At 47.0% G+C, this 14,538-nt stretch overlaps 1 non-coding gene across 1 annotated transcript; it reads left to right on the top strand.

The window, feature by feature from the left end:
- The first annotated feature begins 12,160 nt into the window (after window positions 1-12,160).
- Window positions 12,161-12,232, top strand: TRNAC-ACA. The gene has a single exon. It is a non-coding gene; the product is annotated as a tRNA-Cys (tRNA).
- The last annotated feature ends 2,306 nt before the right edge of the window (window positions 12,233-14,538 follow it).

The following is a 14,538-nucleotide window of genomic DNA, read 5'->3' as shown; positions in this document are numbered from 1 at the left end:
GGGTCTGGTGTTGAATCTCTCTGAGGCCATGGGCTGTTTCAGGGTCTCTCTGACTCCCTACTTTTTAAATAATTATTTTAATTTATTTGGTTGTGCCAAGTCTATGTGCCAATACTCCAATACTTTGACCATCTGATGTAAAGAGTCAGTTAACTATTGATCAAGACCCTAACGCTGGGAAAGACTGAGGGCAGGAGGAGAAGGGGGTGACAGAGGAAGAGATGGTTGGATGGTATCATCAACTCAATGGGCGTGAGTTTACGCAAACTCCGGGAGATAGTGAAGGACAGGGAACCATGTAGTCCATGGGTTCACAAAGAGTGAGAATAACAACCGCTGCAGCCAAGTCTTAGTTGCAGCATGTGGGATCTTTGATATTCATCTCGGCATGTGAGGTCTTAGCTGCAGCGTGTGAACTCAGTTGCAGCATGCAGGATCTAGCTCTCTGACCAGGCTTGAACCTTGCCCCTGCATTGGGAGTGGGAATATTAACCACTGGACCACCAGGGAAGTCCCTATTGACTCCATACCCATGATGATGATGATGATGGTGAAATTGATGATACCAGCAGTAATATTAATAATTTTAGGTAACACTGACGGAGCACTTTCTTTGTTCTGGGTTCTGTTTGAGGTATTATATGTGTGTTTCCATTTGTTCAAGCTACCATCATCTCTCCTCTAGGTTATGCAATGACTTCCCAACTGACCTTCACCCCTGCTGCCCTCCATCTATTTTTCACAGGCTGTCCAGAGAGATCCTTTTAAAACACAGGTCAGATCATGTTACTCCTCAAAGGCTGTCAATGTCTTTTCATCTCACTATGAATAAAAGATAAAGCATGCACGGTGGTCATCAAGCCCCTCATTCCCTGGTCTCTTACTGCTTCTCAGATCTCATTACCCTTCTCCCCTTGCTGCAGGCACCCTGGCTTTTGACAAGCAGAGCCCTGCCCCAGAGTCTTCGCCCATGCTGTTCCTTCTGCATGGAAGGTTCCCCTCCCCACCCCTCCACCCTTTCACTTCTTCCAGGTTTCTGCACAAATAGGATCTCCTCAGCAGGTCTTCCCTTCCCCGATGATTCTGCATAAACCAGCCCTCTCTTCTTGTCAGTTTCTAGCCTCATTTCTTCATAGCACTTCCACCACCTACTGTATTACACATTCACTCTTTGTGACTATCTGTCTCTGCTCCCTACAGTGCAAAGCCCATGAAAATAGGAATTTTTCATCTCTATCCTAAGCACCTAAGGCAGTGACAGGTACATAATAGATGAGCAATGAATATCCATTGAGTGAATGATCGAATATTAACTCAATAATCTTCTGTGCTAGGTACAATTATTTTTCCATCTTTATAGATGAAGAAGGTAAGGCAAAACTATTAAGTTGCCACTTTAACTGGCAACCAGCTATTTGCTTAACATCTCATAACAAGTTAGTGGAAAGATGGAACTGGCTGATCACGATGGCAAATGGAGATCATTGCCCAGCATCTTCTTCACCTCTTTCTTTTCCTCCTTTTTCACTCTGGGAATTTACAGGGGATTTATTTTTCCTTTCTACCCACCTGGGCTTCTGCCCTGGCCCCCTGTCTGCCTGTCTGGCCTGAATTTCAGGCTGGACAAAGTAGAAGGGAACCCAGAGGTCCCCTTGCCCTCCTGGTCTGCTTGGCCAGCTCCATATATGCTGCTTCCCTGACTGCCCCAAGGGTGCCTGGGCTACCCCAGCAGAAGGATTCTCCATACCTGCAGATGCACCTGCTTCCGTCTGACCATCAGAGATTACATAAAGGGGGGATGAGAGAAGCTGCAAGGGAGATGAGGCAACTTTGATCATTTCCTTGCTCCCTTGAAATATTTCCCATCTCTATCCCTGATACACAAGGATGGAGGAAAAGGTGGTCTGAAGCTTGATGGTTTGATGGGACCCGTTTTTTAAATTTTTATTTTATTTTTTTAGTTGAAATATCGTTGATTCACAGTGTTGCCTCATTTCTGTTGTACAGCAAAATGATTCAGTCACACATGTGTGTGTTAAAAGTGTTAGTGGCTCAGGTGTGTCTGACTCTCTGCAACTCTATGAACTGTATAGCCTGCTAGGCTCCTATCCATGGAATTCTCCAGGCAAGAATACTGGAGTGGATTGCTATTCCCTTCTCCAGGGGATCTTCCCAACCCAGGGATCTAACCTGGGTCTTCTGCATTGCACGAAGGTTCTTTACAGTCTGAACCACCAGTGAAGCCCTTACATGTATACACATTCTTTATTTGAATGTTCTCTTCCATTGTGGTTTATCATAGGATATTGAATATAGTTACCTGTGCTGTACAGTAGGACCTGGTTGTTTATCCGTTCTATGTATAAAAGCTTACATCTGTTAATCCCAACTTCCTGCTCCCTCCCTCTCCCATCTCACCCCCACCCCCTTGGCAACCACCAGTCTGCTCTCTACATTGTGATTCTGCTTTTGTTTCATAGAAAGGTTCATTCCTTTCCTGTTTTAGATTCCACATATAAGTGACATCATATGGCATTTGTCTTTCTCTTTCTGACTTACCTCATTTAGTATGATAATCTCTAGTTGTATCCATGTTGCTGCAAATGGCATGATTTTATTCCTTTTTATGGCTGAGTAGTATTCCACTGTATATATATATATGCATCTTCTTTATCTATTCATCTGTCTGATAGTGTCAATTTGATGTCATCACTTTAACAGAGCTATGTCCAAAGAGCCATGTTAGCAATTCCCTTTGGGTTTTTGTTTTCATTAAAAAAGATTATTAAGTTTATACTCAGAGAAGTTTTCCTTTTGTAGTTCTATGGATTTTTTACAAATTCCTAGTGTCATGCACCCACCACCATGATCCTGACACAGACTAGTTCTGTCACTACCAAATTCTCTTCTTTGCTGTCCTCTTCCCATGAACACTCCCTCCCCTTCACCATCTTTGGTATGTTATCCATCCTTGTAGTTTTCCCTTTTCTAGGAAGTCATATTAATGGAAGCATATAGTGTATAGCCTTTTGAGTTAGGATTCTTTCACTTAACAAATCTGTGAAGCATTTATGATAATGTTGCATGTGTGGATTGTGTATTCTTTTTTATTGTCAAGTACTATTCCATTGTATGAATATAACACATTTATATTATCCATTCACCATTGAAGGATATTCAGATTGTTCCCAAGTTTTGACTACTCCATATGCTAAGTGCAGGTTTTTGTGTGAATATAAGTTCTCATTTTTCTTGGGTAAATACCTAGGACTAGGATTACTAGATCATGTGATAAGCCCTTGTGACCCCACGGACTATACAGTTCATGGAGCTTCTCCTGGCCCGAATATTGGAATGGGTAGCTGTTCCCTTCTCCAGCAGATCTTCCCGACCCAGGAATTGAACCAGGGTCTCTTGCACTGCAGGCGGATTCTTTATCAGCTGAGCTACCAGAGAAGCCCTTAACTTTATAAGAAATTGCCAAATTCTTTCTCACAGTGGCTGGACGTTTTGTTTTCTTATCAGCAGTGTATGAAAGTTCCGTTCCTCACCTGTATTTCTTTTTAAGAAAAAAATAATTTTATTTCCTTATTTATGGCTGTGCTGGGTCTTTGCTACCGCATGGGCTTTTCTCTAGTCACGGAGTGCAGGCTTCGCATTGCGGTGGCTTCGCCTTGCAGTGGTGTCTTGTTGCAGAGCACAAGCTTTAGGGCGCGTGGGCTTCAGTAGTTGAGGTTCTCAGGCTCTAGAGCACAGGTTCAAAAGTTGTGGTGCCTGCTCGCCACCAACATTTCATATCATCAGTTTAAAAAGATTCTACAGCCGGGCTAGCAGGTATATGGTGATGTAAGACTAATGATACAGAAAACATCTTTGTATGTGCTTATTGGCTCTCGAGGAGTAAAACTGGCCACCCCAAAATGTGTCTTTTTAGTATAAGGATTATTTCAGACTGACTGCTTTAAAGAAACAGAAGCCTCAGGAAGTCTTTCTGTTTACTTACTTTTCCCTTCTCAACTGCCTAAAAAACTCTAGGTAAACTGCCTGGCTCAGGAAGTGAGCTGCTGCCAGAGACAGCTTTTAGGTTGGCCAAAAAGTTTGTTCAGGCTTTCTTTTTCCATCACATCTAACATCTGATGGAAAACCCAAATGAATTTTTGGTCAACTCAATAGAAAAAATATGAGCTAGGTAGACCAGGGGAAACTTAGCAAGGTGTGTTTGATCAAAGTCCTCTCTATGTTGCATTATCTCTGCTTGGCATGGCAGACATCTATTTACCAATATTTGCTTTTTTTCCATCTTCCTATGAATCACCTATGAATTCCTCCCTTTGAGGTCTCAGACCCCTCAGCCCTCTCCCTTAGTCTAGAATGACATAAATACTCCATTTGACCTGACTATCTTTAGAATCTCTCATGTGTGGATTCCCTGTATGTACATCATTAAATCTGATTTTCTCCTGTTAACCTGTCTTATGTCAGTTTAATTCTTAGACCAACCACAAGAACAGAGAAGGGTCAAGGGAAAATTTTTTTTCCTCTCAGACATTGTCATCCCTCTATTTTCTTTAGTGAAGAGTTCAAATGTCTTTATATCAAAATTGTTGCCTCTTTTGTTTTTATTCCCCTCTTGCTTCCTCAGGACGGTCCTCTCAGGGGTTACTTACGATGCTGCCTCCTGGGTTTGAATTCCTAAAACTTCCTACCGAATAAAACATAACTCTTAAAAAAAAATGTGCATGCATTCTAAGAATTTTGCTCCCCTGTCTGAGGAACTGAGGGGAAATGGTTGTTTTAAGGTTACTCCATCCAAGAACCTCTGCCAAATATTGAGAAGGTTGATTGGGGGTTGGGGGTGCATATATTTTCTAGAACTAAGAACCACAGTAGCTACATTCTATTTTTGGTAGCTGAGAAAATTCTCCAAGGCTGTCTAGCCTAATCCTATTTCTCTGCTTTTCAGAAATAAGAAGACCGAGACCCAGAGAGGAAAGGCTTTTGCCCACCTCCCACAGAGAGAAGGTTCCTAAGCTGGATCAAGATCTTAGCTTGACTAACTTCATTTCTAAAAAAGCCCCAAACTCCTTCCACTGTAGACCTTAGGTGCTGCGTGAGATGCTGAAGATATATAAGTGGCCCCAGACCCTGGGAAGTTTTTTGGAGGAATGGAAGCAATGCAGAGCAATGCTGGGAAGAGAAGAAATACATGGACATGCATTTCTGGATTGCTAAAAATTCTGGTGGAAAAGGAGAGGAAAGACAGAGTTAGCTGAGCCAAGCTTCCTGGAGAAAGGGAGCTTTGGGCTCCAGTTTGGGATGAAAACATAAAGTCTTGTCTCTGTCACTGTGCCTGTATGTATGAGTTTCATCTTTTATGTAATTGTGTGTATTGGGTACGCTCACAGTATATACGGGACGATAATAATTTTCCTCATTGGTAATAAACATGAGTAACTGTGAAGCTCAAAGCTAGCATCTGTTTGGTACATTTGAGGGTGGGTTTTTGGGTCTTGCTTAACTCTGAATGTTCTTCATCACCCTCATCTCTGAGACCTCAGGTGGGGAGCCTTTGGTGACCCCTCCCACAGTCCAAACTGCAGCTGCCAGCACTTAAATCCAGTGAGCAGTGAGTTCTCGGATTTGCTTCTAGTTGAAATCAATATTTGCTGAGAAGAATGCATCTTAATTTCAGCGGCCAGCTCTCCGGGCGAGAATTGCTCTAAAACAAACCTCCAAACCCGCAGACTTAATGCGTCCTAGTTCCGTTGTTTAGTAAATCTCTCTGTATAGAGAAAAATCCATTAGCTGACGGGGCAGGGATGGGGGTGGTGGGGGTGTGGGGAGAAAGAGAGCGGAGGCCCCCAGATGCAGCCTCAGCAGCAGAGAAGGGACTGAGAGCCCAGGGCACCCAATGAGAACTCAGCCACGTCCCTGGACCCAGCCCAGGACATGCCCGGCCTCCTGCAAGCCGGGAGGCCCAGCCAGGGTGTCACTGACAGAATGAATGGGAGGAGACCCCTTTCCCCAGTGCCTGCTTGGGGGAGTGTTTTCTAATTGCCAACTGTCCCATCCTAAAGCTACAAGGAGGCGATTGATTTTCTTTTCAGCAGAACTGGCGGGGAAGCAATCATTTACCCCAGAACACGGGCTTTAATGAATCTGTGAAACATATGAGGTCACCCTGATTACATCTTCCCCTGACAACCCGGGATGGCTCAGCAGCAGTACTCAGAAGACTTCCTGAATGCAGAGGCTTTCCCAACCCAGCTCTCGCCCTTTGCTCTGCTGAGTCAGGGTATGTACGTCTTAGAGCTTTTCTCCCTGGAAGTCAGGGGGCCTGAGTTTAGGCTCAGCCTAACCCACCATGGGGCATCTCTGGTGGCTCCGCGGTAAAGAATCCACCTAGAGACTTGTGTTCGATCCCTGGCTCATAGAGATTCCCTGGAGAAGGAAATGGCAACCCACTCCAGTATTCTTGCTGTAAGTGCTATGGACAGGCTACAGTCTATGGGATTGCAAAAGAGTTGGACATGATTGAGCGACTAAACAGCAATCCACCATGGACAGGCAACAAGAGCCTATGGTGAAAGCCCTGGGCTCCAAAGTCATTGCCACCTGAGATAGCACCCAACTTTCCCACTTTCTACTTGAACATCTTTAGGCAGCAGCTTTAACCTCTCTGCACTTCAATTTCCTCAAGAATCCTCTAGGGAAGAATCATTGTCAGGACACAAACCTGTGGATTTAAAGTGTCAGGCAGATACTTGGTGGGAAAGGCAAGGAAGCAATATTTACCATTTAGCACCTCAGTTTTTCCTCTCTGCATAATGGGTTGAATGTTGTTTCACAATGAATTAAGAAGAGAAAGGATGAAAACAACAAGAAACAGTAGTATGGGGGTTCCTTTTGTGCTCAAATGCCAGAGATCAGAAATGAACTCAAGAACGAGGTCTTCAGGAAATGGCGTGGAAGGCATGCCCCTTTCTCTTAGAAGAATCCAGTCCAGGACTGCTGGTTCCAAATTAGGACATTCCATGTTCAGTTTATTTCCTAATTTTACAGGTAGGGCAACCAAAACTCGGAGAGGGCCAGTGACCTGCCTGGGGTCACCAGCCAGCCAGCTGGGAGCAGGGGAGTCTCAGATCCAGGGCTGCAGACTCCAGGATATCAGGCCTTTTGCCAAAGGTAGGGTCCTACCTTCACTTGCTTCTTGTTTTAGGTAACCCAGACCAGCTGAGGTGGGAGGCAGTGGCCTGAGTGAAATGGGAGATGAAAGCTGAGGTGGTGTTGATAAAGGAGGAGGGACCACAGAGAAAGAGGTATTTTTACCTTGAATTATTTTTATTAAATGTCACAACAGCTTCACAGCACTTGGGATCCAAGTAGACAAATCAATGAAAATAATTATAGCAAACATCCTGCCTTCCCACTTCCCTCCTTCTTCCATCCCCAGAGCTCCCTTGGACTAAGCGAGGGGCTGGCTCACTCGGCTTTGTGCTCCAGCCCCAGGGGAGCAAGGGCGGTAGCCCCTCTGACCTCTGCCTTCTCTTCACTTTGTTTACAAGCTGCTTGGCCTGACTCGAGGCTCAGATCTTAGAGAAAGGAACAGCTCTGGCCAGAGCAGCAGCTTCAGTGATGGCAGCAGCAGCAGAAAAAATGAGCCAGAGGCCAGAGAGAGAGAGACAAGCAACTCCTACAGCGACTTAGAAACTGGTAAGAGGGCTTTTATTCTTAGAATCCATTTATGGCTTAGAAATAAACCTTCTGTCAAGCCTTTTATTGCTAGTCAGATGACAAGATAAGTCAGAGTCACATGAATGAAGGCTATCGGAGTCATCTATCCATTCACCCATCCATCCATTCAACCACTCATCCAATCATCCATCCTTCCTTCCATCCATCCATCTATCCATCCACCCAACCATCCATCCTTCCACCCATCCATCCATTCAACCACCCAGCTATTCACTCATCCATCTACCCACCTATCCACTCAAGTATCCATCAGGCTGTCCATCCATCCATCCATCCATCCATCCATCCACCCATCCATCCATCCATCCACCTTTCCATTCATCCATACACCCAATCATCCACTCACCCACCCACGCACCTATCCACTCAAGTATCCATCATTCTGTCCATCTGTCCATCCATCCATCCATCCGTTTATCTATCCACCCATGTATCCATGTATCTATGCATCCCTTTTCAATCATTCAATGACCATTTATTGAGGATCTATAGGAAATGGCATTGTAGTGTGAAGGGTTGGATAACTCTGATTCAAATTCTTGCTCTGCCATTTCAGAGTTATCTTTGCATGCTGGATGTCTTCCATTTGCCCTCCAGATTCACTGTGTGGACCTGTGCAGATGGCCTCAGGAGCTCCCATGCCTCCTGACTTCTGTGTGGGCTCATCTCATGGAAAGGATGAGCAGGAGATGAGAGGGAAGGAGGAGAGCAAACCTGGAGTATTTTCCTCCCTCTGGGGTCCCTCAGCTAAAGCTATGTAGCCCTCTTCACACAACCCTTTCCATCTTTGGGTTGTGGGACTCTCCCTTTCAGGTAAGAGCACCAGTATTTACCTGCCCCAAGGTACTTCCACATCCCTTGCGGTTTTCCTATGCCCTGACCATGCCTTTTTAAATAACCTTTTCATTAAACTTTCCTCAAGTTATTTCAGTTTCAGTTGGCCATCAGTTTCCTGCTGGGACCTAGACTAATATACTATGTGATCCTGAGTAAATTTTTTTTTTTACCTCTTCAAATCTCAATTCCTCCATAGGTAAAATGAGACTATAAATTCTGCCCTGCAGGATTGTTGTAAGGCTCAGGGGAGATAAAGGGCTTACCCAAGTTTGTGCAGCTGGTTAAGGGGCAGAGCTGGGAGGCAAAACCAGAAATATCTGAGCCAAAACCCAACCTCCTAGCATCTGCGGCCCTAGGGCGTGGCCATTCTGGGATAAATGGCAATGGAGGGTCACATTAGTGGACTCAGTGACCCCTTTCAGCCTCACAGGATCCTCCTGGCCAGCTTGGCCTTGGCGTGCGGTGCTTAGTCGCTCAGTCACGTCAGACTCTTTGCAGACTGCAGCCTGCCAGGCTCCTCTGTCCATAGGATTCTCCCGGCAAGAATACTGGCTTTGGTGTCTTGCACTCACTGCTCAGATGCTGGCAGAAGGGAAGCAGTTCACATCCTTCTTCCTCCCACTGCAGGAACAGTGTTAGAGGGGCTGAACCATCAATTCCTTTCAAGAGCAGTATTCAGGAAAAGAATGCCCTGGTGTTGGCTGATGAGGTCAAAGTATGGTCAAATTTCCTTCTTAATCAAACAGATAATAAAGGAAAGGGGAGCTGGCATTTGTTGTGAGATCTCCATGAGCTAGGTGCTTAAATGAATTCTCTCATTTAATCTCCCAGCAATATAGGAGGTGGGAATTTTTTACCCCTATTTTTCAGGTGAGGAAACTGAGGCTTTGAAAGGTTAAACAGCCCATGCAATGTCCAGCCAGTAAAGGATGGGGTAGGTGAGGGACAACTCAAACCCAGTCCTGCCTGTATAGCCTTCTCTCTTCCCATAATACCAGGATTAACAGAAGGAGACCATACTCTGTTTTACTGGCTCGGCAATTTATATTTCTTTCTGCATCTTCTGGGACTTGGGTCCATCAATTACTCTTCTTACTGTCTCTCCTGCATCTTCAAACTTGCTCTCTTCCTTGTCTCCTCTTCTACATAAGAATGTGTGTAAGTCTCCTGAGTCCTCGAATCATGTGCTTGCTCAACCTTGCTTTCTCTACCCATCACCACTCTTTCTTACCCTACTCCATCTTCTCACCTACTGCGGCCGGCCTTCTGTCCCCATCAAGCCTTGTCCAGCAAAGGCCAGTAATGACCTCACCACTTTCAACAGGAACCATCTTCAGCTTTATTCATTCAAGAAATTTTGTTGAGTCCCTACTCTGTGACAGGCATAATTCTAGATACTAGAAATAAAGCATTGAATGAAAGAAAAGAAAAAAAAATAAATCCCTGCCATCATGGAGCTTACATTCCAGTGGTTTGGGGTGACAGATGAGATCAATAAAAAAGTACAGCAGCTCTTGAATTTTTCGCTCTCTGTGTCTCGATTGTGTGTCTCCCAGACCAAGTCTTCTTGGTCTTATCTGAGAGCACTCCCTGTCCCCCTCTTTTTCTCACCAGTGGAGGCTGATCCGCCCACCAGCTCTGTCCTCGGTCCGGATGCCCCCTCATTCACTCCAGAAAGACCTCATCGACTCCCTGGCTTCAGCTGCCTGAATTTGAAGGACTCTTGAATCCAAAGACCCAACCCAGGCATTGATTTCATGCTGCAGATGTATTTACCCAGCTGCCTCTTGACTCTTCCACCTGGGTATCTTGCCTGAAGCCCCTTTGGACCACAGAATATCCTTCACTGAGTATTCTCTCCCCTGTCCCCACTCTGCTCCTTTTCATGTATTCCCAGGCTCCGTGTGGTCCCCAGTATTCCCACGTGTGCACGCTGGACTCCCGGTCTTTATCTTATATGTCCCCCTACTTCCCGTCTTCCTGAGACCTATCTCCTAAGCTGGTTCCTCCCGCTCCCCCCGCCCCCAACCACTACCTCATCTCATCACTTTCGTGGACTCCCACAACCACCTCATCTGCCATGTCCATCCACTACATTCAAGCACAGCGCTTGGCATACAAGGGTCAGCCACTTAGGGTGTGCTGCAGGAATGTGTGCATGTCTAAATAAGGGAATACACACGCCTTCCCTGTCTACAAGCTCATGAAATCCTCACAGCAACTCCGAAAATGGCCGATAACACCTTCCTTTCACAACTCAGAAATCTGGGGCTTAGAAGCATGAAAGACATTCCTGCAGATAATAAGGGGGAAAGCCAGAGCTGCAGCTTTCCTATTTCTCTGGATTTGAGAAATCCAACACTTAGGGCTTCAGGCTGGGCTCGGACGGTTCCAGGAGTGACTTGCCAAGAAACAAGAAGTTCTCTGAGTGGATGAAGTCATGTTTCCAGAGCTAATAAAGCCAAGGTTCTTACCGCATCCTCCAAGGGAGAGAAATTTAAAGTGCAGCTGTAGTCCTTGGCGGCTCCAGGTGACCAGGGAGCCCAAGGTCAGCCCTGCTGAGAGTGTAATTTGCCCCCAGAAGCATCCATTGCGTGCTAATGGTGTACACGGTACTGCTCCAAGCCTGGCCAAGTTGCAGAGTTCATAACTACTGGCTGATTGTAGCATCCTGGGAAATAAACTCTTCAAAAAAGTAAGCAAAATTTGCTGCTGCAAGTCGGGGGAGAAAAAAAGAACCGTTGCAAATGCATATTAAGTATATCTGACACTGTGTATAATATGGTTTCAATGCCAGGCAACTTGTTAGCTTTCTAATATGTGTATTCTGGAGTGTTTGCAAATATGTTACAGAGCTTGGCAAACAGCTCCACAGGCACCATGGAGAGGCTGCTCTTATTTGAAGCTGATGTCATCTGTGGCTCTTAAACTCTCTCCTGCCCCAGTTAACCCAGGCCTGGGTTGGTGGCCCCCAGAGCAACTCACCGCATTGTCATCCTTTCCATTCTTTCGGGACAGAAAATCAGTGGATCCACCAACTCAGCTTCCTATGGAGGGTTTCAGTCCCACACTTGGGCTGTCCTAAAACCCTGGAGTGCCAGGGCTAAAGGGGCCTTTCTGAAGCTTCTAGTCCTAGGAACTTTCCCGGCTGTCCAAAGGTTAAGACTTCCCCTTCCAGTGCAAGGGGTGAGGATTCACTCCCTGGTTAGGGAGCTAAGATTCTATATGACTCACAGCCAAAAAACTAAAACACAAACAACAGAAGCAATATTGTAACAAATTCAATAAAGGCTTTTTAAAAGTGGTTTATATAAAAAAAATCTTAAAAAAAAATAAAAATAAAGCTTCAAGTCCTAGAGCCCATTATACAGCAGAGAAAATTGAGGTCCAGATAAGAAAGGCCCTTGACTGAAGGCAAGGTGCAAGATGATAGCAGTGGGAGGACTGGATCCAGGCCATCCGCAGCATTCCTGGACATTTTGCGTGGTGCCTAGCATTTAGGGAAGAGGCTGTATGTGTCTTCAGAACTGCTGCGTTTTTTGACAGAGGCCAGAGCAGCAGTTGGACTTCCTTGGTGGCTCAGTCGGTAAAGAATCTGCCTACAATGCAGGAGACCCAGGTTCGATCCCTGGGTTGGGAAGATCCCCTGGAGAAGGAAATGGCAACCCACTCCAGTCTTCTTGCCTGGAGAATCGCCATGGACAGAGGGGTCTGGCAGGCTACAGGCAGACATGACTGAGAAACCAGCATTCTCAGAGCAGCCGTCAGGGAATGAAGGAGGAGCCAGCATCCATCTCTTGTGACTCTGGGTGGAGCAAAGCATCCCCATCCTTGTTCCCATTCTCCACCTGGTATCCTGCCTTCCAGAGCAAAGGGTGTGGGTCCCAGACGCAGCCCCAGGGCCAGCCAGGATGAAAATGGGAGGCCTGGTGAAGGCAGATACTGCCCTAAGCGCTCCTTCTCTGGCTGACTTGCCGTCCTTCTGGCCTAAGGAACAGAACCTGGGGAGCTCGCCCTGAGCAAAGGAAATCCCCACTCAACTTGGTTTCAGTAATCTGCCTGCAGATCTTGCCTGGTTAACCTCATGGGTCATTTTAATTTTCCAGAAGCTTTTCGACTTCCCTTGGATCCTTAATCAGATAAGGGGATCTGTGCATGTGTTTGTGTGTGTGTATGTGTGTGTGTGTTGCGCGTGTGTGTGTGCAAGCGCGCATGCGCACGTGTGCCCGGGCTCATTCAGATCTCCTCCCCCCGCTTTTCCCTCTCTCTTTCTCTCCCACAGGCACGCTCTCTCCGCTTCTCTCTCTCTCCATAATCACTTCCCATCTCTTCCAGAATGCTTAATGGAGTCTGGAGAGGAAACCAAGGACGATTTCATCTCCAAGCAGGAGCCAGCCCTCGCACCCCTCTCCCTTCCCCGTCGTCTCTTTCCCCATTATTCTGAGAGCGGATTTGGCAAAGTGCTTTCTCAGAGGAGGAGAAGGACACCCCTCCCCTGCCCCTTTGCTCCCTGCAGAAGGGTGTTTTTTGCCATCCCCTGCTCTGTTGTCATTGGGTCCCTACCTAACTGCCGGAGCTCAGTGCTGCTGGCAGTCACAAGCCAGCTTGGGCTGGGGTAACAGAATATATGAGGACGCATAATTGGCTGTGGAGGCATGCTGGTGGCTGGCGGGCGCCTTGGCGATGCCCACAGAGAGAGAGCCCAATAGGATGCCTCTAATAGCTTATCTCCTAATACTTGTTGTTAGGAAGCTGTTGTCTTCCCCTCCGAGCCTGTCTGCCCGGTGATGCGCGGCACGGCTGGTGTCAGCTGCCTTCTCCTGCCGAGAGGACGCCCAGCTCCCTTCTGCTGGGGAGGGCTCAGCACCCATCCTGGCCCTGGGCATTCTTCTCCGGCCTGGGGGGGGGTGCCTTACCCACTGGGGTGGAGGGTCAGCTCTCAGTATCAGCCCAGCAGGAGGAAGAAGAAGGAAAGGCACCCAGGGCATTCTTTGCAGATCCTTTCCTGGGCCCCAAGTTGCCCAGCATGGTGCTTGGCACACAGCAGGAACTTAATAAGTGTTTGTGGTTCTGAACTGAATTATCTATGGTTGGCATGAGGCTGGACCAGCTCACTTGAGGTCCCTTCCAGCCCAATGGGCTAGGGGTCTGATAAATGCTGTCATGCATCCCCAGCATGCCTGGCGCCCATGCTGGGCTCCCCTGGGAGCAGAGGGTGTTTCAGGCACCAACTCTGTCTCGGGGTGCCCACCTCACAAGGCTGCAGTGAGGAAGAAGTGAAGTAACAAGTGAGAGTGCAGGGGCCATGCATGGATGAGCACCTTTCTGGTGTCTTCCAGAAGCCAAGGGCACTCACCCTCTAAGGGCCCTTGGAGAATCATCTTGTCTGATCCCACTGTTTACCGATTAAGTGCCCAAAGCCCACAGGAGCTGGTTCTGGGCCTCATAAGCATCTGAAACAGAGTTAGGAGGCAAACAGCGTGAAAGACCCCCAGCTGGGCACTCCCTCGGTAACAGTAGGTTGCCAAAGAGTTCCTGGACAAGTGAACTCAGGACCAAGCTGGACTGGCATAGATGGGTACTTGAGTCCAACAGGAAGTGCTCTGAGGATGCAGAAAAGGAAGGCACAACCCCAGCATTGGTAGCCTTCGCTCTTTCATGGTCTCTCCCTTCATTTGTTCCTTCATTCATTCATTTATTCTCTCCATGAATATGTAAGAAGCACTATCTCTACGCCGAGCACAGAAAATTGACTAGACGGAGTCCTTGTAGGAAAGAGGCTGATGGTCTCGCTCTAGTCCAGGTCAGCTGCTCCTGGTCCCCCATCTTGGCTCTGCCTCCCGGGCCTTGCCCTTGGAGGATCCCACCAGCCCTCTGGATGATGTTGCTGCCTCTCTCTCATCAACCGGAAGGCCCTCTCCTGAGCCTTCGTGGGCAGCACTTCTT

Source organism: Cervus canadensis, chromosome 1, assembly GCF_019320065.1.
Source record: "Cervus canadensis isolate Bull #8, Minnesota chromosome 1, ASM1932006v1, whole genome shotgun sequence".
Lineage (NCBI taxonomy): Eukaryota > Metazoa > Chordata > Mammalia > Artiodactyla > Cervidae > Cervus > Cervus canadensis.
This window is presented reverse-complemented; position numbering and strand designations above follow the sequence as displayed.